Source organism: Oncorhynchus keta, unplaced genomic scaffold (assembly GCF_023373465.1).
Source record: "Oncorhynchus keta strain PuntledgeMale-10-30-2019 unplaced genomic scaffold, Oket_V2 Un_contig_238_pilon_pilon, whole genome shotgun sequence".
Lineage (NCBI taxonomy): Eukaryota > Metazoa > Chordata > Actinopteri > Salmoniformes > Salmonidae > Oncorhynchus > Oncorhynchus keta.
In genome coordinates, this window is record NW_026283623.1 from 152,501 (window position 1) to 180,000 (window position 27,500).

General features: G+C 41.8%; 1 pseudogene; it reads left to right on the top strand.

Annotated features, from left to right (window-relative positions):
* The first annotated feature begins 2,286 nt into the window (after nucleotides 1-2,286).
* The window catches only part of LOC127921874 (uncharacterized protein DDB_G0271670-like), a 28,830-nt pseudogene continuing 3,616 nt past the window's right edge, over nucleotides 2,287-27,500 (top strand).

Below are 27,500 nucleotides of genomic sequence, written 5' to 3' on the forward strand. Positions count from 1 at the left end.
TATGTCAAGGAAAGAGCTGATATAATGAATCACCTGGTCAGTCTGTGAATCACCTGGTCAGTCTATGTCATGGAAAGAGCTGATGTAATGAATCACCTGGTCAGTCTATGTCACGGAAAGAGCTGATGTAATGAATCACCTGGTCAGTCTATGTCAAGGAAAGAGCTGATGTAATGAATCACCTGGTCAGTCTGTCATGAATCACCTGGTCAGTCTATGTTAAGGAAAGAGCTGATATAATGAATCACCTGGTCAGTCTGCTGATGTCAGGAATCACCTGGTCAGTCTATGTCTGATGTAATGAATCACCTGGTCAGTCTATGTCAAGGAAAGAGCTGATGTAATGAATCACCTGGTCAGTCTATGTCAAGGAAAGAGCTGATGTAATGAATCACCTGGTCAGTCTGTCAGGAATCACCTGGTCAGTCTATGTCAAGGAAAGAGCTGATGTAATGAATCAGGTCAGTCTATGTCAAGGAAAGAGCTGATGTAATGAATCATCAGGAATCACTGATGTAATGAATCTGGTCAGTCTGATGTAATGAATCATCAGGTCAGTCTATGTCAAGGAAAGAGCTGATGTAATGAATCACCTGGTCAGTCTATGTCAAGGAAAGAGCTGATGTAATGAATCACCTGGTCAGTCTGTCAGGTCAGTCTATGTCAAGGAAAAGAGCTGAGGAATCACCTGGTCAGTCTATGTCAAGGAAAGAGCTGATGTAATGAATCACCTGGTCAGTCTATGTCAAGGAAAGAGCTGATGTAATGAATCACCTGGTCAGTCTATGTCAAGGAAAGAGCTGATGTAATGAATCTGGTCAGTCTGGAATCACCTGGTCAGTCTATGTCAAGGAAAGAGCTGATGTAATGAATCACCTGGTCAGTCTATGTCAAGGAAAGAGCTGATGTAATGAATCACCTGGTCAGTCTATGTCAGGAAAGAGCTGATAATGAATCACCTGGTCAGTCTATGTCAAGGAAAGAGCTGATGTAATGAATCACCTGGTCAGTCTGTCAGGAATCACCTGGTCAGTCTATGTCAGAGGAAAGAGCTGATGTAATGAATCACCTGGTCAGTTATGTCACGGAAAGAGCTAATGTAATGAATCACCTGGTCAGTCTATGTCAAGGAAAGATGAATCACCTGGTCAGTCTGTCTATGTCAAGGAAAGAGCTGATATAATGAATCACCTGGTCAGTCTGTCAGGAATCACCTGGTCAGTCTATGTCAAGGAAAGAGTGATATAATGAATCACCTGGTCAGGAAAGAGCTGATGTAATGAATCACCTGGTCAGTCTATGTCAAGGAAAGAGCTGATATAATGAATCACCTGGTCAGTCTATGTCAGTCTATGGAAAGAGCTGATGTAATGAATCACCTGGTCAGTCTATGTCAAGGAAAGAGCTGATGTAATCAGGAATCACCTGGTCAGTCTATGTCAAGGAAAGAGCTGATGTAATGAATCACCTGGTCAGAATCTATGTCACAGAAAGAGCTGAATCACCTGGTCAGTCTATGTCACGGAAAGAGCTGATGTAATGAATCAATCACCTGGTCAGTCTATGTAAGGAAAGAGCTGATGTAATGAATCACCTGGTCAGTCTATGTCAGGAAAGAGCTGATGTAATGAAGTCTGTGTCACCTGGTCAGAAAGAGCTAATGTAAATCACCTGGTCAGTCTATGTTAAGGAAAGAGCTGATGTAATGAATCACCTGGTCAGTCTGTCAGGAATCACCTGGTCAGAGCTGTCATGGAATCATGTCTATGTTAAGGAAAGAGCTGATGTAATGAATCACCTGGTCAGTCTATGTCACGGAAAGAGCTGATGTAATGAATCACCTGGTCAGTCTATGTCAAGGAAAGAGCTGATGTAATGAATCACCTGGTCAGTCTGTCAGGAATCATGGTCAAGGAAAGAGCTGATGTAATGAATCTGGTCACCTGGTCAGTCTATGTCAAGGAAAGAGCTGATGTAATGAATCACCTGGTCAGTCTATGTCAAGGAAAGAGCTGATGTAATGAATCACCTGGTCAGTCTATGTCAAGGAAAGAGCTGATGTAATGAATCACCTGGTCAGTCTGTCAGGAATCACCTGGTCAGTCTATGTCAAGGAAAGAGCTGATGTAATGAATCATCAGGTCAGTCTATGTCAAGGAAAGAGCTGATGTAATGAATCATCAGGTCAGTCTATGTCACGGAAAGAGCTGATGTAATGAATCATCAGGTCAGTCTATGTCAAGGAAAGAGCTGATGTCAGTCTATGTCACGGAAAGAGCTGATGTAATGAATCACCTGGTCAGTCTGTCAGGAATCATCAGGTCAGTCTATGTCAAGGAAAGAGCTGATGTAATGAATCACCTGGCCAGTCTGTAATGAATCACCTGGTCAGTCTATGTCAAGGAAAGAGCTGATGTAATGAATCCCTCCCAAAGAGCTCGCTGAGGACCTGCGTCATGTTTCCTCAGTCTGAATTGGGCCCCTCTTTGCCCTACAGCTTGAATACTGAAAGCATGCATTCCAAATAGCACCCTGTACAGTGCACTACTTTAGAACTGAGACCATAGGGCTCTGGTCAAATGCAGTGCACTACATAGAAAGGGGGCCCATTTGGGACAGAGCTAGAGTTTCACTCATCCTATTCTCTATTTCTCTGTTCTGTTTCTCTTTGTCAGTCTCCAGGGTGAGAGCGAGGGACTGTCGGAGAGACGCGCAGACAGTCGCCTCTGTTTCTGGTGGTGGATCATGGGTAATTGAAAGTGGTGTCACAGACGCTGGCGTTTGACAGTTGTGGAGGTTTGAAGCCTCTGTCATGGCATTTTCTTTTAGTTACCAATTGCTTGTTGTCCACAGAATGCACTCTCTCTCTCGCTGTACCCCCCCCACCACCGCCCCCAGCGCCCCCGCCACCAACCAGGGCTGTCTCACTGAACCCCTCCCCCGCCACCAACCAGGGCTGTCTCACTGAACCCCTCCCCGCCACCAACCAGGGCTGTCTCACTGAACCCCTCCCCGCCACCAACCAGGGCTGTCTCACTGAACCCCTCCCCGCCACCAACCAGGGCTGTCTCACTGAACCCCTCCCCGCCACCAACCAGGGCTGTCTCACTGAACCCCTCCCCGTCACCAACCAGGGCTGTCTCACTGAACCCCTCCCCGTCACCAACCAGGGCTGTCTCACTGAACCCTCCCCCCGTCACCAACCAGGGCTGTCTCACTGAACCCCTCCCCCGTCACCAACCAGGGCTGTCTCACTGAACCCCTCCCCCGCCACCAACCAGGGCTGTCTCACTGAACCCCTCCCCGTCACCAACCAGGGCTGTCTCACTGAACCCCTCCCCGTCACCAACCAGGGCTGTCTCACTGAACCCCTCCCCATCACCAACCAGGGCCCCCGCCACCAACCAGGGCTGTCTCACTGAACCCCTCCCCCATCACCAACCAGGGCCCCCGCCACCAACCAGGGCTGTCTCACTGAACCCCTCCCCCATCACCAACCAGGGCCCCCGCCACCAACCAGGGCTGTCTCACTGAACCCCTCCCCCATCACCAACCAGGGCCCCGTCACCAACCAGGGCTGTCTCACTGAACCCCTCCCCGTCACCAACCAGGGCTGTCTCACTGAACCCCTCCCCCGTCACCAACCAGGGCTGTCTCACTGAACCCCTCCCCGTCACCAACCAGGGCTGTCTCACTGAACCCCTCCCCGTCACCAACCAGGGCTGTCTCACTGAACCCCTCCCCGTCACCAACCAGGGCTGTCTCACTGAACCCCTCCCCCGTCACCAACCAGGGCTGTCTATACTGAACCCCTCCCCGTCACCAACCAGGGCTGTCTCACTGAACCCCTCCCCCGCCACCAACCAGGGCTGTCTCACTGAACCCCTCCCCGTCACCAACCAGGGCTGTCTCACTGTGTTCCCAGCTAGCACATAACGTTCAGAGAACCATATGTTGCTGAGAGCGTGGTTGTCCTATGTTTTGTTTTTGTATAGAACCTTCCCACATCGTTCTGGGAAAGGTGCAGGATCGTTACCTGGGTTTGGAACACGCTCAGCACATTTTTACAAATGTTCTCAAATAGTTCAGAGGACATTAAGAAAACTTTCCATTAAAAAAAAACAAAACAAGAAAACTTGAGTGATGTTCAGACAACGTTCTAAAAAAAAAAGTTTATTTAAAAACATACACATTCCGTTCTGTGTCAACAAAACTCTCTCTGTCCTCCAGCTGGTTTTAGCGTGTTCAGGTGTGTTGGCCACGCCCACTAATTGGCCACACCTAATAATAATGTTCTGGCCATGTTCTGTTATAATCTCCACCCGGCACAGCCAGAAGAGGACTGGCCACCCCTCATAGCCTGGTTCCTCTCTAGGTTTCTTCCAAGGTTCTGGACTTTCTAGGGAGTTTTCCTAGCCACCGTGCTTTTACACCTGCATTGCTTGCTGTTTGGGGTTTTAGGCTGAGGGTTTCTGTACAGCACTTTGAGACATCAGCCGATGTACGAAGGGATTTATAAATACATGTGATATGAGAACCTCCCTGGAAAACCAGAACAGGCGAAATGCTCAGTTTCCCCGGTCAGGAAACATGTGGCTTTGTTCCCACAGCCAACGTGAAGCATTAAAAACATACATTTGCACAACTTCCAAGGAACCAAATGTGCTAGCTGGGTTTCTCTGGTGTTTCTTCTTGTTTGGCTCTTGAGAAACATCAACGGTGTAGGGCTGTATATAGGACACACAGGGTGTAGGGCTGTATATAGGACACATCAGGGTGTAGGGCTGTATATAGGACACACAGGGTGTAGGGCTGTATATAGGACACATCAAGGGTGTAGGGCTGTATATAGGACACATCAAGGGTGTAGGGCTGTATATAGGACACATCAAGGGTTGTAGGGCTGTATATAGGACACATCCAGGGTGTAGGGCTGTATATAGGACACACAGGGTATAGGGCTGTATATAGGACACATCCAGGGTTTAGGGCTGTATATAGGACACATCAAGGGTGTAGGGCTGTATATAGGACACATCCAGGGTTTAGGGCTGTATATAGGACACATCCAGGGTGTAGGGCTGTATATAGGACACATCAAGGGTGTAGGGCTGTATATAGGACACATCCAGGGTGTAGGGCTGTATATAGGACACATCAGGGTGTAGGGCTGTATATAGGACACATCCAGGGTGTAGGGCTGTATATAGGACACATCCAGGGTTTAGGGCTGTATATAGGACACATCCAGGGTGTAGGGCTGTATATAGGACACATCCAGGGTGTAGGGCTGTATATAGGACACATCCAGGGTGTAGGGCTGTATATAGGACACATCCAGGGTTTAGGGCTGTATATAGGACACATCCAGGGTGTAGGGCTGTATATAGGACACATCCAGGGTGTAGGGCTGTATATAGGACACATCAAGGGTGTAGGGCTGTATATAGGACACACAGGGTGTAGGGCTGTATATAGGACACATCAGGGTGTAGGGCTGTATATAGGACACATCCAGGGTGTAGGGCTGTATATAGGACACATCCAGGGTGTAGGGCTGTATATAGGACACATCAGGGTGTAGGGCTGTATATAGGACACATCAAGGGTGTAGGGCTGTATATAGGACACATCCAGGGTGTAGGGCTGTATATAGGACACATCCAGGGTGTAGGGCTGTATATAGGACACATCAAGGGTGTAGGGCTGTATATAGGACACATCAAGGGTGTAGGGCTGTATATAGGACACATCCAGGGTGTAGGGCTGTATATAGGACACACAGGGTGTAGGGCTGTATATAGGACACATCCAGGGTGTAGGGCTGTATATAGGACACATCAGGGTGTAGGGCTGTATATAGGACACATCCAGGGTGTAGGGCTGTATATAGGACACATCCAGGGTGTAGGGCTGTATATAGGACACATCAAGGGTGTAGGGCTGTATATAGGACACATCCAGGGTGTAGGGCTGTATATAGGACACACAGGGTGTAGGGCTGTATATAGGACACATCCAGGGTGTAGGGCTGTATATAGGACACATCAGGGTTTAGGGCTGTATATAGGACACATCCAGGGTTGTAGGGCTGTATATAGGACACATCCAGGGTGTAGGGCTGTATATAGGACACATCCAGGGTGTAGGGCTGTATATAGGACACATCCAAGGGTGTAGGGCTGTATATAGGACACATCCAGGGTGTAGGGCTGTATATAGGACACATCCAGGGTGTAGGGCTGTATATAGGACACATCAGGGTGTAGGGCTGTATATAGGACACATCAAGGGTGTAGGGCTGTATATAGGACACATCCAGGGTTTAGGGCTGTATATAGGACACATCAAGGGTGTAGGGCTGTATATAGGACACATCAAGGGTGTAGGGCTGTATATAGGACACATCAAGGGTTTAGGGCTGTATATAGGACACATCCAGGGTGTAGGGCTGTATATAGGACACATCAGGGTGTAGGGCTGTATATAGGACACACAGGGTTTAGGGCTGTATATAGGACACATCCAGGGTGTAGGGCTGTATATAGGACACATCCAGGGTGTAGGGCTGTATATAGGACACATCAAGGGTGTAGCCATCCAGGGGTTAAGGCTGTATATAGGACACATCAGGGTGTAGGGCTGTATATAGGACACATCAGGGTTTAGGGCTGTATATAGGACACATCAAGGGTGTAGGGCTGTATATAGGACACATCCAGGGTGTAGGGCTGTATATAGGACACATCCAGGGTGTAGGGCTGTATATAGGACACATCCAGGGTGTAGGGCTGTATATAGGACACATTAAGGGTTTAGGGCTGTATATAGGACACATCCAGGGTGTAGGGCTGTATATAGGACACATCCAGGGTTTAGGGCTGTATATAGGACACATCAGGGTGTAGGGCTGTATATAGGACACATCAAGGGTGTAGGGCTGTATATAGGACACATCAAGGGTTTAGGGCTGTATATAGGACACATCCAGGGTGTAGGGCTGTATATAGGACACAAGGGTGTAGTAGGGCTGTATATAGGACACATCAGGGTGTAGGGCTGTATATAGGACACATCAAGGGTGTAGGGCTGTATATAGGACACATCCAGGGTGTAGGGCTGTATATAGGACACAAGGGTGTAGGGCTGTATATAGGACACATCAGGGTGTAGGGCTGTATATAGGACACATCAAGGGTGTAGGGCTGTATATAGGACACATCAAGGGTGTAGGGCTGTATATAGGACACATCAAGGGTTTAGGGCTGTATATAGGACACATCCAGGGTGTAGGGCTGTATATAGGACACATCAAGGGTGTAGGGCTGTATATAGGACACATCAAGGGTGTAGGGCTGTATATAGGACACATCAAGGGTGTAGGGCTGTATATAGGACACACTAAGGGTGTAGGGCTGTATATAGGACACATCAAGGGTGTAGGGCTGTATATAGGACACATCCAGGGTGTAGGGCTGTATATAGGACACATCCAGGGTGTAGGGCTGTATATAGGACACATCAAGGGTGTAGGGCTGTATATAGGACACATCAAGGGTGTAGGGCTGTATATAGGACACATCAAGGGTTTAGGGCTGTATATAGGACACATCAAGGGTTTAGGGCTGTATATAGGACACATCCAGGGTTTAGGGCTGTATATAGGACACATCCAGGGTGTAGGGCTGTATATAGGACACATCAAGGGTTAGGGCTGTATATAGGACACATCAAGGGAGTAGGGCTGTATATAGGACACATCAAGGGTGTAGGGCTGTATATAGGACACATCAAGGGTGTAGGGCTGTATATAGGACACATCCAGGGTGTAGGGCTGTATATAGGACACATCAAGGGTGTAGGGCTGTATATAGGACACATCAAGGGTGTAGGGCTGTATATAGGACACATCAAGGGTGTAGGGCTGTATATAGGACACATCAAGGGTTTAGGGCTGTATATAGGACACATCAAGGGTGTAGGGCTGTATACAGGACACATCCAGGGTGTAGGGCTGTATATAGGACACATCCAGGGTGTAGGGCTGTATATAGGACACATCAAGGGTGTAGGGCTGTATATAGGACACATCAAGGGTGTAGGGCTGTATATAGGACACACAAGGGTGTAGGGCTGTATATAGGACACATCAGGGTGTAGGGCTGTATATAGGACACATTAAGGGTGTAGGGCTGTATACCCCATCAGTCAATAAAACCCCATCAGTCAATAATACCATCATCAGTCAATAAAACCCATCAGTCAATAATAGGGCATCAGTCAATAATACCCCCATCAGTCAGGGTAATACCCCATGAGTTAATAATACCCCATCAGTCAATAATACCCCATCAGTCAATAAAACCCCATCAGTCAATAATAGGGCATCAGTCAATAATACCCCATCAGTCAATAATACCCCATCAGTTAATAATACCCCATCAGTCAATAAAACCCCATCAGTCAATAATACCCATCAGTCAATAATACCCCATCAGTCAATAATACCCCATCAGTCAATAATACCCCATCAGTTAATAATACCCCATCAGTCAATAGGACCCATCAGTCAATAATACCCCATCAGTCAATAATACCCCATCAGTCAATAATACCCCATCAGTCAATAATACCCCATCAGTCAATAATACCCCATCAGTCAATAATACCCCATCAGTCAATAATACCCCATCAGTCAATAATACCCCATCAGTCAATAATACCCCATCAATCAATAATACCCCATCAGTCAATAATACCCCATCAGTCAATAATACCCCATCAGTCAATAATACCCCATCAGTCAATAATACCCCATCAGTCAATAATACCCCATCAGTCAATAATACCCCATCAGTCAATAATACCCCATCAGTCAATAATACCCCATCAGTTAATAATACCCATCAGTCAATAATACCCCATCAGTCAATAATACCCCATCAGTCAATAATACCCCATCAGTCAATAATACCCCATCAGTCAATAATACCCCATCAGTCAATAATACCCCATCAATCAATAATACCCCATCAGTCAATAATACCCCATCAGTCAATAATACCCCATCAGTCAATAATACCCCATCAGTCAATAATACCCCATCAGTCAATACCCCATCAGTCAATAATACCCCATCAGTCAATAATACCCCATCAGTCAATAATACCCCATCAGTTAATAATACCCCATCAGTCAATAAAACCCCATCAGTCAATAATACCCCATCAGTCAATAATACCCCATCAGTCAATAATACCCCATCAGTCAATAATACCCCATCAGTCAATAATACCCCATCAGTTAATAATACCCCATCAGTCAATAATACCCCATCAGTCAATAATACCCCATCAGTCAATAATACCCCATCAGTCAATAATACCCCATCAGTCAATAATACCCCATCAGTCAGTAATACCCCATCAGTCAATACCCCATCAGTCAATAATACCCCATCAGTCAATAATACCCCATCAGTCAATAATACCCCATCAGTCAATAATACCCCATCAGTCAATAATACCCCATCAGTCAATAATACCCCATCAGTCAATAATACCCCATCAGTCAATAATACCCCATCAGTCAATAATACCCCATCAGTCAATAATACCCCATCAGTCAATAATACCCCATCAGTCAATAATACCCCATCAGTCAATAATACCCCATCAGTCAATAATACCCCATCAGTCAATAATACCCCATCAGTCAATAATACCCCATCAGTCAATACCCCATCAGTCAGTAATACCCCATCAGTCAATAATACCCCATCAGTCAATACCCCATCAGTCAATAATACCCCATCAGTCAATAATACCCCATCAGTCAATAATACCCCATCAGTCAATACCCCATCAGTCAATAATACCCCATCAGTCAATAATACCCCATCAGTCAATACCCCATCAGTCAATAATACCCATCAGTCAATAATACCCCATCAGTCAATACCCCATCAGTCAATAATACCCCATCAGTCAGTAATACCCCATCAGTCAATAATACCCATCAGTCAATAATACCCATCAGTCAATAATACCCCATCAGTCAATACCCCATCAGTCAATAATACCCCATCAGTCAGTAATACCCCATCAGTCAATAATACCCCATCAGTCAATACCCATCAGTCAATAATACCCCATCAGTCAATAATACCCCATCAGTCAATAATACCCCATCAGTCAATAATACCCATCAGTCAATAATACCCCATCAGTCAATAATACCCCATCAGTCAATAATACCCCATCAGTCAATAATACCCCATCAGTCAATAATACCCCATCAGTCAATAATACCCCATCAGTCAATAATACCCCATCAGTCAATAATACCCCATCAGTCAATAATACCCCATCAGTCAATAATACCCCAGTCAATAATACCCCATCAGTCAATACCCCATCAGTCCCCATCAGTCAATAATACCCCATCAGTCAATACCCCATCAGTCAATAATACCCCATCAGTCAATAATACCCCATCAGTCAATAATACCCGTCAGTCAATAATACCCCATCAGTCAATAATACCCCATCAGTCAATAATACCCCATCAGTCAATACCCCATCAGTCAATAATACCCCATCAGTCAATAATACCCCATCAGTCAATAATACCCCATCAGTCAATAATACCCCATCAGTCAATAATACCCCATCAGTCAATAAACCCCATCAGTCAATAATACCCCATCAGTCAATAATAACCCATCAGTCAATAATACCCCGTCAGTCAATAATACCCCATCAGTCAATAATACCCCATCAGTCAATAATACCCCATCAGTCAATAATACCCCATCAGTCAATAATACCCCATCAGTCAATAATACCCCATCAGTCAATAATACCCCATCAGTCAATAATACCCCATCAGTCAATAATACCCCATCAGTCAATACCCCATCAGTCAATAATACATCCAATAATACATCAGTCAATAATACCCCATCAGTCAATAATACCCCATCAGTTAATAATACCCCATCAGTCAATAATACCCCATCAGTCAATAATACCCCATCAGTTAATAATACCCCATCAGTCAATAATACCCCATCAGTCAATAATACCCCATCAGTCAATAATACCCCATCAGTCAATAATACCCCATCAGTCAATAATACCCCATCAGTCAATACCCCATCAGTCAATAAAACCCCATCAGTCAATAATACCCCATCAGTCAATAATACCCCATCAGTCAATAATACCCCATCAGTCAACAATACCCCATCAGTCAATAATACCCCATCAGTCAATAATACCCCATCAGTCAATACCCCATCAGTCAATAATACCCCATCAGTCAATAATACCCCATCAGTCAATAATACCCATCAGTCAATAATACCCCATCAGTCAATAACCCCATCAGTCAATAATACCCCATCAGTCAATAATACCCCATCAGTCAATAATACCCCATCAGTCAATAATACCCCATCAGTCAATAATACCCCATCAGTCAATAATACCCCATCAGTCAATAATACCCCATCAGTCAATAATACCCCATCAGTCAATAATACCCCATCAGTCAATAATACCCCATCAGTCAATAATACCCCATCAGTCAATAATACCCCATCAGTCAATAATACCCCATCAGTCAATAATACCCCATCAGTCAATAATACCCCATCAGTCAATAATACCCCATCAGTCAATAATACCCCATCAGTCAATAATACCCCATCAGTCAATAATACCCCATCAGTCAATAATACCCCATCAGTCAATAATACCCCATCAGTCAATAATACCCCATCAGTCAATAATACCCCATCAGTCAATAATACCCCATCAGTCAATAATACCCCATCAGTCAATAATACCCATCAGTCAATAATACCCCATCAGTCAATAATACCCCATCAGTTAATAATACCCCATCAGTCAATAATACCCCATCAGTTAATAATACCCCATCAGTCAATAATAATCAGTCAATACCCCATCAGTCAATACCCCATCAGTCAATAATACCCCATCAGTCAATAATACCCCATCAGTCAATAATACCCCATCAGTCAATAATACCCGATCAGTCAATAATACCCCATCAGTCAATAATACCCCATCAGTCAATAATACCCCATCAGTCAATAATACCCCATCAGTTAATAATACCCCATCAGTCAATAATACCCCATCAGTCAATAATACCCCATCAGTCAATAATACCCCATCAGTCAATAATACCCCATCAGTCAATAATACCCCATCAGTCAATAATACCCCATCAGTCAATAATACCCCATCAGTCAATAATACCCCATCAGTCAATAATACCCCATCAGTCAATAATACCCCATCAGTCAATAATACCCCATCAGTCAATAATACCCCATCAGTCAATAATACCATCAGTCAATAATACCCCATCAGTCAATAATACCCCTTCAGTCAATAATACCCCATCAGTCAATAATACCCATCAGTTAATAATACCCCATCAGTCAATAATACCCCATCAGTCAATAATACCCCATCAGTCAATAATACCCCATCAGTCAATAATACCCCATCAGTCAATAATACCCCATCAGTCAATAATACCCCATCAGTCAATAATACCCCATCAGTCAATAATACCCCATCAGTCAATAATACCCCATCAGTCAATAATACCCCATCAGTCAATAATACCCCATCAGTCAATAATACCCCATCAGTCAATAATACCCCATCAGTCAATAATACCCCATCAGTCAATAATACCCCATCAGTCAATAATACCCCATCAGTCAATAATACCCCATCAGTCAATAATACCCCATCAGTCAATAATACCCCATCAGTCAATAATACCCCATCAGTTAATAATACCCCATCAGTCAATAATACCCCATCAGTCAATAATACCCCATCAGTCAATAATACCCCATCAGTCAATAATACCCCATCAGTCAATACCCCATCAGTCAATACCCCATCAGTCAATAATACCCCATCAGTCAATAATACCCCATCAGTCAATAATACCCCATCAGTCAATAATACCCCACCCCATCAGTCAATAATACCCCATCAGTCAATAATACCCCATCAGTCAATAATACCCCATCAGTCAATAATACCCCATCAGTTAATAATACCCCATCAGTCAATAATACCCCATCAGTCAATAATACCCCATCAGTCAATAATACCCCATCAGTCAATAATACCCCATCAGTCAATAATACCCCATCAGTCAATAATACCCCATCAGTCAATAATACCCCATCAGTCAATAATACCCCATCAGTCAATAATACCCCATCAGTCAATAATACCCATCAGTCAATAATACCCCATCAGTCAATAATACCCCATCAGTCAATAATACCCCATCAGTCAATAATACCCCATCAGTCAATAATACCCCATCAGTCAATAATACCCCATCAGTCAATAATACCCCATCAGTCAATAATACCCCATCAGTCAATAATACCCCATCAGTCAATAATACCCCATCAGTCAATAATACCCCATCAGTCAATAATACCCCATCAGTCAATAATACCCCATCAGTCAATAATACCCCATCAGTCAATAATACCCCATCAGTCAATAATACCCCATCAGTCAATAATACCCCATCAGTCAATACCCCATCAGTCAATAATACCCCATCAGTCAATAATACCCCATCAGTCAATAATACCCCATCAGTCAATAATACCCCATCAGTCAATAATACCCCATCAGTCAATAATACCCCATCAGTCAATAATACCCCATCAGTCAATAATACCCCATCAGTCAATAATACCCCATCAGTCAATAATACCCCATCAGTTAATAATACCCCATCAGTCAATAATACCCCATCAGTCAATAATACCCATCAGTCAATAATACCCCATCAGTCAATAATACCCCATCAGTCAATACCCCATCAGTCAATACCCCATCAGTCAATAATACCCCATCAGTCAATAATACCCCATCAGTCAATAATACCCCATCAGTCAATAATACCCCATCAGTCAATAATACCCATCAGTCAATAATACCCCATCAGTCAATAATACCCCATCAGTCAATAATACCCCATCAGTCAATAACCCCATCAGTCAATACCCCATCAGTCAATAATACCCCATCAGTCAATAATACCCCATCAGTCAATAATACCCCATCAGTCAATACCCCATCAGTCAATAATACCCCATCAGTCAATAATACCCCATCAGTCAATAATACCCCATCAGTCAATAATACCCCATCAGTCAATAATACCCCATCAGTCAATAATACCCCATCAGTCAATAATACCCCATCAGTCAATAATACCCCATCAGTCAATAATACCCCATCAGTCAATAATACCCCATCAGTCAATAATACCCCATCAGTCAATAATACCCCATCAGTCAATAATACCCCATCAGTCAATAATACCCCATCAGTCAATAATACCCCATCAGTCAATAATACCCCATCAGTCAATAATACCCCATCAGTCAATAATACCCCATCAGTCAATACCCCATCAGTCAATAATACCCCATCAGTCAATAATACCCCATCAGTCAATAATACCCCTATCCCCATCAGTCAATAATACCCCATCAGTCAATAATACCCCATCAGTCAATAATACCCCATCAGTCAATAATACCCCATCAGTCAATATACCCCATCAGTCAATAATACCCCATCAGTCAATAATACCCATCAGTCAATAATACCCCGTCAGTCAATAATACCCCATCAGTCAATAATACCCCATCAGTCAATAATACCCCATCAGTCAATAATACCCCATCAGTCAATAATACCCCATCAGTCAATAATACCCCATCAGTCAATAATACCATCAGTCAATAATACCCCATCAGTCAATAATACCCCATCAGTTAATAATACCCCATCAGTCAATAATACCCCATCAGTCAATAATACCCCATCAGTCAATAATACCCCATCAGTCAATACCCCATCAGTCAATACCCCATCAGTCAATAATACCCCATCAGTCAATAATACCCCATCAGTCAATAATACCCCATCAGTCAATAATACCCCATCAGTCAATAATACCCCATCAGTCAATAATACCCCATCAGTCAATAATACCCCATCAGTCAATAATACCCCATCAGTTAATAATACCCCATCAGTCAATAATACCCCATCAGTCAATAATACCCCATCAGTTAATAATACCCCATCAGTCAATAATACCCCATCAGTCAATAATACCCCATCAGTCAATAATACCCCATCAGTCAATAATACCCCATCAGTTAATAATACCCCATCAGTCAATAATACCCCATCAGTCAATAATACCCCATCAGTTAATAATACCCCATCAGTCAATAATACCCCATCAGTCAATAATACCCCATCAGTCAATACCCCATCAGTCAATAATACCCCATCAGTCAATAATACCCCATCAGTCAATAATACCCCATCAGTCAATAATACCCCATCAGTCAATAATACCCCATCAGTCAATAATACCCCATCAGTCAATAATACCCCATCAGTTAATAATACCCCATCAGTCAATAATACCCCATCAGTCAATAATACCCCATCAGTCAATAATACCCCATCAGTCAATAATACCCCGTCAGTCAATAATACCCCATCAGTCAATAATACCCCATCAGTCAATAATACCCCATCAGTCAATAATAATACCCCATCAGTCAATAATACCCCATCAGTCAATAATACCCCATCAGTCAATAATACCCCATCAGTCAATAATACCCCATCAGTCAATAATACCCCATCAGTCAATAATACCCCATCAGTCAATAATACCCATCAGTCAATACCCCATCAGTCAATAATACCCCATCAGTCAATAATACCCCATCAGTCAATAATACCCCATCAGTCAATAATACCCCATCAGTCAATAATACCCCATCAGTCAATAATACCCCATCAGTCAATAATACCCCATCAGTCAATAATACCCATCAGTCAATAATACCCCATCAGTCAATAATACCCCATCAGTCAATAATACCCCATCAGTCAATAATACCCATCAGTCAATAATACCCCATCAGTCAATAATACCCCATCAGTCAATAATACCCCATCAGTCAATAATACCCCATCAGTCAATAATACCCCATCAGTCAATAATACCCCATCAGTCAATAATACCCCATCAGTCAATAATACCCCATCAGTCAATAATACCCCATCAGTCAATAATACCCCATCAGTCAATAATACCCCATCAGTCAATAATACCCCATCAGTCAATAATACCCATCAGTCAATAATACCCCATCAGTCAATAATACCCCATCAGTCAATAATACCCCATCAGTCAATAATACCCCATCAGTCAATAATACCCCATCAGTCAATAATACCCCATCAGTCAATAATACCCCATCAGTCAATAATACCCCATCAGTCAATAATACCCCATCAGTCAATAATACCCATCAGTCAATACCCCATCAGTCAATACCCCATCAGTCAATAATACCCCATCAGTCAATAATACCCCATCAGTCAATAATACCCCATCAGTCAATAATACCCCATCAGTCAATAATACCCCATCAGTCAATAATACCCCATCAGTCAATAATACCCCATCAGTCAATAATACCCCATCAGTCAATACCCCATCAGTCAATAATACCCCATCAATCAATAATACCCCATCAGTCAATAATACCCCATCAGTCAATACCCCATCAGTCAATAATACCCCATCAGTCAATAATACCCCATCAGTCAATAATACCCCATCAGTCAATAATACCCCATCAGTCAATAATACCCCATCAGTCAATAATACCCCATCAGTCAATAATACCCCATCAGTCAATAACCCCATCAGTCAATAATACCCCATCAGTCAATAATACCCCATCAGTCAATAATACCCCATCAGTCAATAATACCCATCAGTCAATAATACCCCATCAGTCAATAATACCCCATCAGTCAATAATACCCCATCAGTCAATAATACCCCATCAGTCAATAATACCCCATCAGTCAATAATACCCCATCAGTCAATAATACCCCATCAGTCAATACCCCATCAGTCAATAATACCCCATCAGTCAATAATACCCCATCAGTCAATAATACCCCATCAGTCAATAATACCCCATCAGTCAATACCCCATCAGTCAATAATACCCCATCAGTCAATAATACCCCATCAGTCAATAATACCCCATCAGTCAATAATACCCCATCAGTCAATAATACCCCATCAGTCAATAATACCCCATCAGTCAATAATACCCCATCAGTCAATAATACCCCATCAGTCAATAATACCCCATCAGTCAATAATACCCCATCAGTCAATAATACCCCATCAGTCAATAATACCCCATCAGTCAATAATACCCCATCAGTCAATAATACCGTCAGTCAATAATACCCCATCAGTCAATAATACCCGTCAGTCAATAATACCCCATCAGTCAATAATACCCCATCAGTCAATAATACCCCATCAGTCAATAATACCCCATCAGTCAATAATACCCCATCAGTCAATAATACCCCATCAGTCAATAATACCCCATCAGTCAATAATACCCCATCAGTCAATAATACCCCATCAGTTAATAATACCCCATCAGTCAATAATACCCCATCAGTCAATAATACCCCATCAGTCAATAATACCCCATCAGTCAATAATACCCCATCAGTCAATAATACCCCATCAGTCAATAATACCCCATCAGTCAATAATACCCCATCAGTCAATAATACCCCATCAGTCAATAATACCCCATCAGTCAATAAACCCCATCAGTCAATAATACCCCATCAGTCAATAATACCCCATCAGTCAATAATACCCCATCAGTCAATAATACCCCATCAGTCAATAATACCCCATCAGTCAATAATACCCCATCAGTCAATAATACCCCATCAGTCAATAATGCCCCATCAGTCAATAATACCCCATCAGTCAATAATACCCCATCAGTCAATAATACCCCATCAGTCAATAATACCCCATCAGTCAATAATACCCCATCAGTCAATAATACCCCATCAGTCAATAATACCCCATCAGTCAATAATACCCCATCAGTCAATAATACCCCATCAGTCAATAATACCCCATCAGTCAATAATACCCCATCAGTCAATAATACCCCTCAGTCAATAATACCCCATCAGTCAATAATACCCCATCAGTCAATAATACCCCATCAGTCAATAATACCCCATCAGTCAATAATACCCCATCAGTCAATACCCCATCATTCAATAATACCCCATCAGTCAATACCCCATCAGTTAATAATACCCCATCAGTCAATAATACCCCATCAGTCAATAATACCCCATCAGTCAATAATACCCCATCAGTCAATAATACCCCATCAGTCAATAATACCCCATCAGTCAATAATACCCCATCAGTCAATAATACCCCATCAGTCAATAATACCCCATCAGTCAATAATACCCCATCAGTCAATAATACCCCATCAGTCAATAATACCCCATCAGTCAATAATACCCCATCAGTCAATAATACCCCATCAGTCAATAATACCCCATCAGTCAATAATACCCCATCAGTCAATAATACCCCATCAGTCAATAATACCCCATCAGTCAATAATACCCCATCAGTCAATAATACCCCATCAGTCAATAATACCCCATCAGTCAATAATACCCCATCAGTCAATAATACCCCATCAGTCAATAATACCCCATCAGTCAATAATACCCCATCAGTCAATAATACCCCATCAGTCAATAATACCCCATCAGTCAATACCCCATCAGTCAATAATACCCCATCAGTCAATACCCCATCAGTCAATAATACCCCATCAGTCAATACCCCATCAGTCAATAATACCCCATCAGTCAATAATACCCCCTCAGTCAATAATACCCCATCAGTCAATAATACCCCATCAGTCAATAATACCCCATCAGTCAATAATACCCCATCAGTCAATAATACCCCATCAGTCAATAATACCCCATCAGTCAATAATACCCCATCAGTCAATAATACCCCATCAGTCAATAATACCCCATCAGTCAATAATACCCCATCAGTCAATAATACCATCAGTCAATAATACCCCATCAGTCAATAATACCCCATCAGTCAATAATACCCCATCAGTCAATAATACCCCATCAGTCAATAATACCCCATCAGTCAATAATACCCCATCAGTCAATACCCCATCAGTCAATAATACCCCATCAGTCAATAATACCCCATCAGTCAATAATACCCCATCAGTCAATAATACCATCAGTCAATAATACCCCATCAGTCAATAATACCCCATCAGTCAATAATACCCCATCAGTCAATAATACCCCATCAGTCAATAATACCCCATCAGTCAATAATACCCCATCAGTCAATAATACCCCATCAGTCAATAATACCCCATCAGTCAATAATACCCCATCAGTCAATAATACCCCATCAGTCAATAATACCCATCAGTCAATAATACCCATCAGTCAATAATACCCCATCAGTCAGTCAATAATACCCCATCAGTCAATAATACCCCATCAGTCAATAATACCCCATCAGTCAATAATACCCCATCAGTCAATAATACCCCATCAGTCAATAATACCCCATCAGTCAATAATACCCCATCAGTCAATAATACCCCATCAGTCAATAATACCCCATCAGTCAATAATACCCCATCAGTCAATACCCCATCAGTCAATAATACCCCATCAGTCAATAATACCCCATCAGTCAATAATACCCCATCAGTCAATACCCCATCAGTCAATAATACCCCATCAGTCAATAATACCCCATCAGTCAATAATACCCCATCAGTCAATAATACCCCATCAGTCAATACCCCATCAGTCAATAATACCCCATCAGTCAATAATACCCCATCAGTCAATAATACCCCATCAGTCAATAATACCCCATCAGTCAATAATACCCCATCAGTCAATAATACCCCATCAGTCAATAATACCCCATCAGTCAATAATACCCCATCAGTCAATAATACCCCATCAGTCAATAATACCCCATCAGTCAATAATACCCCATCAGTCAATAATACCCCATCAGTCAATAAAACCCCATCAGTCAATACCCCATCAGTCAATAATACCCCATCAGTTAATAATACCCCATCAGTCAATAATACCCCATCAGTCAATACCCCATCAGTCAATAATACCCCATCAGTCAATAATACCCCATCAGTCAATAATACCCCATCAGTCAATAATACCCCATCAGTCAATAATACCCCATCAGTCAATAATACCCCATCAGTCAATAATACCCCATCAGTCAATAATACCCCATCAGTCAATAATACCCCATCAGTCAATAATACCCCATCAGTCAATAATACCCCATCAGTCAATAATACCCCATCAGTCAATAATACCCCATCAGTCAATAATACCCCATCAGTCAATAATACCCCATCAGTCAATAATACCCCATCAGTCAATACCCCATCAGTCAATAATACCCCATCAGTCAATAATACCCCATCAGTCAATAATACCCCATCAGTCAATAATACCCCATCAGTCAATAATACCCCATCAGTCAATAATACCCCATCAGTCAATAATACCCCATCAGTCAATAATACCCCATCAGTCAATAATACCCCATCAGTTAATAATACCCCATCAGTCAATAATACCCCATCAGTTAATAATACCCCATCAGTCAATAATACCCCATCAGTCAATAATACCCCATCAGTCAATAATACCCCATCAGTCAATAATACCCCATCAGTTAATAATACCCCATCAGTCAATAATACCCCATCAGTCAATAATACCCCATCAGTTCAATAATACCCCATCAGTCAATAATACCCCATCAGTCAATAATACCCCATCAGTTAATAATACCCCATCAGTTCAATAATACCCCATCAGTCAATAATACCCCATCAGTCAATAATACCCCATCAGTCAATAATACCCCATCAGTCAATAATACCCCATCAGTCAATAATACCCCATCAGTCAATAATACCCCATCAGTCAATAATACCCCATCAGTCAATAATACCCCATCAGTCAATAATACCCCATCAGTCAATAATACCCCATCAGTCAATAATACCCCATCAGTCAATAATACCCATCAGTCAATACCCCATCAGTCAATACCCCATCAGTCAATAATACCCCATCAGTCAATAATACCCTGTCAGTCAATAATACCCCATCAGTCAATAATACCCCATCAGTCAATAATACCCCATCAGTCAATACCCCATCAGTCAATAATACCCCATCAGTCAATAATACCCCATCAGTCAATAATACCCCATCAGTCAATAATACCCCATCAGTCAATAATACCCCATCAGTCAATAATACCCCATCAGTCAATAATACCCCATCAGTCAATAATACCCCATCAGTCAATAATACCCCATCAGTCAATAATACCCCATCAGTCAATAATACCCCATCAGTCAATAATACCCCATCAGTCAATAATACCCCATCAGTCAATAATACCCCTCAGTCAATAATACCCCATCAGTCAATAATACCCCATCAGTCAATAATACCCCATCAGTCAATAATACCCCATCAGTCAATAATACCCCATCAGTCAATAATACCCCATCAGTCAATAATACCCCATCAGTCAATAATACCCCATCAGTCAATAATACCCCTTCAGTCAATATACCCAATACCCCATCAGTCAATAATACCCCATCAGTCAATAATACCCCATCAGTCAATAATACCCCATCAGTCAATAATACCCCATCAGTCAATAATACCCCATCAGTCAATAATACCCCATCAGTCAATAATACCCCATCAGTCAATAATACCCATCAGTCAATAATACCCCATCAGTCAATACCCCATCAGTCAATAATACCCCATCAGTCAATAATACCCCATCAGTCAATAATACCCATCAGTCAATAATACCCCATCAGTCAATACCCCATCAGTCAATAATACCCCATCAGTCAATAATACCCCATCAGTCAATAATACCCCATCAGTCAATAATACCCCATCAGTCAATAATACCCCATCAGTCAATAATACCCCATCAGTCAATAATACCCCATCAGTCAATAATACCCCATCAGTCAATAATACCCCATCAGTCAATAATACCCCATCAGTCAATAATACCCCATCAGTCAATACCCCATCAGTCAATAATACCCCATCAGTCAATAATACCCCATCAGTCAATAATACCCCATCAGTCAATAATACCCCATCAGTCAATAATACCCCATCAGTCAATAATACCCCATCAGTCAATAATACCCCATCAGTCAATAATACCCCATCAGTCAATACCCCATCAGTCAATAATACCCCATCAGTTAATAATACCCCATCAGTCAATAATACCCCATCAGTCAATAATACCCCATCAGTCAATACCCCATCAGTCAATAATACCCCATCAGTCAATAATACCCCATCAGTCAATAATACCCCATCAGTCAATAATACCCCATCAGTCAATAACCCCATCAGTCAATAATACCCCATCAGTCAATAATACCCCATCAGTCAATAAAACCCCATCAGTCAATACCCCATCAGTCAATAATACCCCATCAGTCAATAATACCCCATCAGTCAATAAAACCCCATCAGTCAATACCCCATCAGTTCAATAATACCCCATCAGTCAATAATACCCCATCAGTCAATAATACCCCATCAGTCAATACCCCATCAGTCAATAATACCCCATCAGTCAATAATACCCCATCAGTCAATAATACCCCATCAGTCAATACCCCATCAGTCAATAATACCCCATCAGTCAATAATACCCCATCAGTCAATAATACCCCATCAGTCAATAATACCCCATCAGTCAATAATACCCCATCAGTCAATAATACCCCATCAGTCAATAATACCCCATCAGTCAATAATACCCCATCAGTCAATAATACCCCATCAGTCAATAATACCCCATCAGTCAATAATACCCCATCAGTCAATAATACCCCATCAGTCAATAATACCCCATCAGTCAATAATACCCCATCAGTCAATAATACCCCATCAGTCAATAATACCCCATCAGTTAATAATACCCCATCAGTCAATAATACCCCATCAGTCAATAATACCCCATCAGTTAATAATACCCCAGTCAGTCAATAATACCCCATCAGTCAATAATACCCCATCAGTCAATAATACCCCATCAGTTAATAATACCCCATCAGTCAATAATACCCCATCAGTCAATAATACCCCATCAGTCAATAATACCCCATCAGTCAATAATACCCCATCAGTCAATAATACCCCATCAGTCAATAATACCCCATCAGTCAATAATACCCCATCAGTCAATAATACCCCATCAGTCAATAATACCCCATCAGTCAATAATACCCCATCAGTCAATAATACCCCATCAGTCAATAATACCCATCAGTCAAATACCCCATCAGTCAATAATACCCCATCAGTCAATAATACCCCATCAGTCAATAATACCCCATCAGTCAATAATACCCCATCAGTCAATAATACCCCATCAGTCAATAATACCCCATCAGTCAATAATACCCCATCAGTCAATAATACCCCATCAGTCAATAATACCCCATCAGTCAATAATACCCCATCAGTCAATAATACCCCATCAGTCAATAATACCCCATCAGTCAATAATACCCCATCAGTCAATAATACCCCATCAGTCAATAATACCCCATCAGTCAATAATACCCCATCAGTCAATAATACCCCATCAGTCAATAATACCCCATCAGTCAATAATACCCCATCAGTCAATAATACCCCATCAGTCAATAATACCCCATCAGTCAATAATACCCCATCAGTCAATAATACCCCATCAGTCAATAATACCCCATCAGTCAATAATACCCCATCAGTCAATAATACCCCATCAGTCAATAATACCCCATCAGTCAATAATACCCCATCAGTCAATAATACCCCATCAGTCAATAATACCCCATCAGTCAATAATACCCCATCAGTCAATAATACCCCATCAGTCAATAATACCCCATCAGTCAATAATACCCCATCAGTCAATAATACCCCATCAGTCAATAATACCCCATCAGTCAATAATACCCCATCAGTCAATAATACCCCATCAGTCAATAATACCCCATCAGTCAATAATACCCCATCAGTCAATACCCCATCAGTCAATAATACCCCATCAGTCAATAATACCCCATCAGTCAATAATACCCCATCAGTCAATAATACCCCATCAGTCAATACCCCATCAGTCAATAATACCCCATCAGTCAATAATACCCCATCAGTCAATAATACCCCATCAGTCAATAATACCCCATCAGTCAATAATACCCCATCAGTCAATAATACCCCATCAGTCAATAATACCCCATCAGTCAATAATACCCCATCAGTCAATAATACCCCATCAGTCAATACCCCATCAGTCAATAATACCCCATCAGTCAATAATACCCCATCAGTCAATAATACCCCATCAGTCAATAATACCCCATCAGTCAATAATACCCCATCAGTCAATAATACCCCATCAGTCAATAATACCCCATCAGTCAATAATACCCCATCAGTCAATAACCCCATCAGTCAATAATACCCCATCAGTCAATAATACCCCATCAGTCAATAAAACCCATCAGTCAATAATACCCCATCAGTCAATAATACCCCATCAGTCAATAATACCCCATCAGTCAATAATACCCCATCAGTCAATAATACCCATCAGTCAATAATACCCCATCAGTCAATACCCCATCAGTCAATAATACCCCATCAGTCAATACCCCATCAGTCAATACCCCATCAGTCAATAATACCCCATCAGTCAATAATACCCCATCAGTCAATAATACCCCATCAGTCAATACCCCATCAGTCAATAATACCCCATCAGTCAATAATACCCCATCAGTCAATAATACCCCATCAGTCAATAATACCCCATCAGTCAATAATACCCCATCAGTCAATAATACCCCATCAGTCAATAATACCCCATCAGTCAATAATACCCCATCAGTCAATAATACCCCATCAGTCAATAATACCCCATCAGTCAATAATACCCCATCAGTCAATAATACCCCATCAGTCAATAATACCCCATCAGTCAATAATACCCCATCAGTCAATAATACCCCATCAGTCAATAATACCCCATCAGTCAATAATACCCATCAGTCAATAATACCCCATCAGTCAATAATACCCCATCAGTCAATAATACCCCATCAGTCAATAATACCCCATCAGTCAATAATACCCCATCAGTCAATAATACCCCATCAGTCAATAATACCCCATCAGTCAATAATACCCCATCAGTCAATAATACCCCATCAGTCAATAATACCCCATCAGTCAATAATACCCCATCAGTCAATAATACCCCATCAGTCAATAATACCCCATCAGTCAATAATACCCCATCAGTCAATAATACCCCATCAGTCAATAATACCCCATCAGTCAATAATACCCCATCAGTCAATAATACCCCATCAGTCAATAATACCCCATCAGTCAATAATACCCCATCAGTCAATAATACCCCATCAGTCAATAATACCCCATCAGTCAATAATACCCCATCAGTCAATACCCCATCAGTCAATAATACCCCATCAGTCAATAATACCCCATCAGTCAATAATACCCCATCAGTCAATAATACCCCATCAGTCAATAATACCCCATCAGTCAATAATACCCCATCAGTCAATAATACCCCATCAGTCAATAATACCCCATCAGTCAATAATACCCCATCAGTCAATAATACCCCATCAGTCAATAATACCCCATCAGTCAATAATACCCCATCAGTCAATAATACCCCATCAGTCAATAATACCCCATCAGTCAATAATACCCCATCAGTCAATAATACCCCATCAGTCAATAATACCCCATCAGTCAATAATACCCCATCAGTCAATAATACCCCATCAGTCAATAATACCCCATCAGTCAATAATACCCCATCAGTCAATAATACCCCATCAGTCAATAATACCCCATCAGTCAATAATACCCCATCAGTCAATAATACCCCATCAGTCAATAATACCCCATCAGTCAATAATACCCCATCAGTCAATAATACCCCATCAGTCAATACCCCATCAGTCAATAATACCCCATCAGTCAATAATACCCCATCAGTCAATAATACCCCATCAGTCAATAATACCCCATCAGTCAATAATACCCCATCAGTTAATAATACCCCATCAGTCAATAATACCCCATCAGTCAATAATACCCCATCAGTCAATAATACCCCATCAGTCAATAATACCCCATCAGTCAATAATACCCCATCAGTTAATAATACCCCATCAGTCAATAATACCCCATCAGTCAATAATACCCCATCAGTCAATAATACCCCATCAGTCAATAATACCCCATCAGTCAATAATACCCCATCAGTCAATAATACCCCCATCAGTCAATAATACCCCATCAGTCAATAATACCCCATCAGTCAATAATACCCCATCAGTCAATAATACCCCATCAGTCAATAATACCCCATCAGTCAATAATACCCCATCAGTCAATAATACCCCATCAGTCAATAATACCCCATCAGTCAATAATACCCCATCAGTCAATAATACCCCATCAGTCAATAATACCCCATCAGTCAATAATACCCCATCAGTCAATAATACCCCATCAGTCAATAATACCCCATCAGTCAATAATACCCCATCAGTCAATAATACCCCATCAGTCAATAATACCCCATCAGTCAATAATACCCCATCAGTCAATAATACCCCATCAGTCAATAATACCCCATCAGTCAATAATACCCCATCAGTCAATAATACCCCATCAGTCAATAATACCCCATCAGTCAATAATACCCCATCAGTCAATAATACCCCATCAGTCAATAATACCCCATCAGTCAATAATACCCCATCAGTCAATAATACCCCATCAGTCAATAATACCCCATCAGTCAATAATACCCCATCAGTCAATAATACCCCATCAGTCAATAATACCCCATCAGTCAATAATACCCCATCAGTCAATAATACCCCATCAGTCAATAATACCCCATCAGTCAATAATACCCCATCAGTCAATAATACCCCATCAGTCAATATACCCCATCAGTCAATAATACCCCATCAGTCAATAATACCCCATCAGTCAATAATACCCCATCAGTCAATAATACCCCATCAGTCAGTCAATAATACCCCATCAGTCAATAATACCCCATCAGTCAATAATACCCCATCAGTCAATAATACCCCATCAGTCAATAATACCCCATCAGTCAATAATACCCCATCAGTCAATACCCCATCAGTCAATAATACCCCATCAGTCAATAATACCCCATCAGTCAATAATACCCCATCAGTCAATAATACCCCATCAGTCAATAATACCCCATCATCAGTCAATAATACCCCATCAGTCAATAATACCCCATCAGTCAAATACCCATC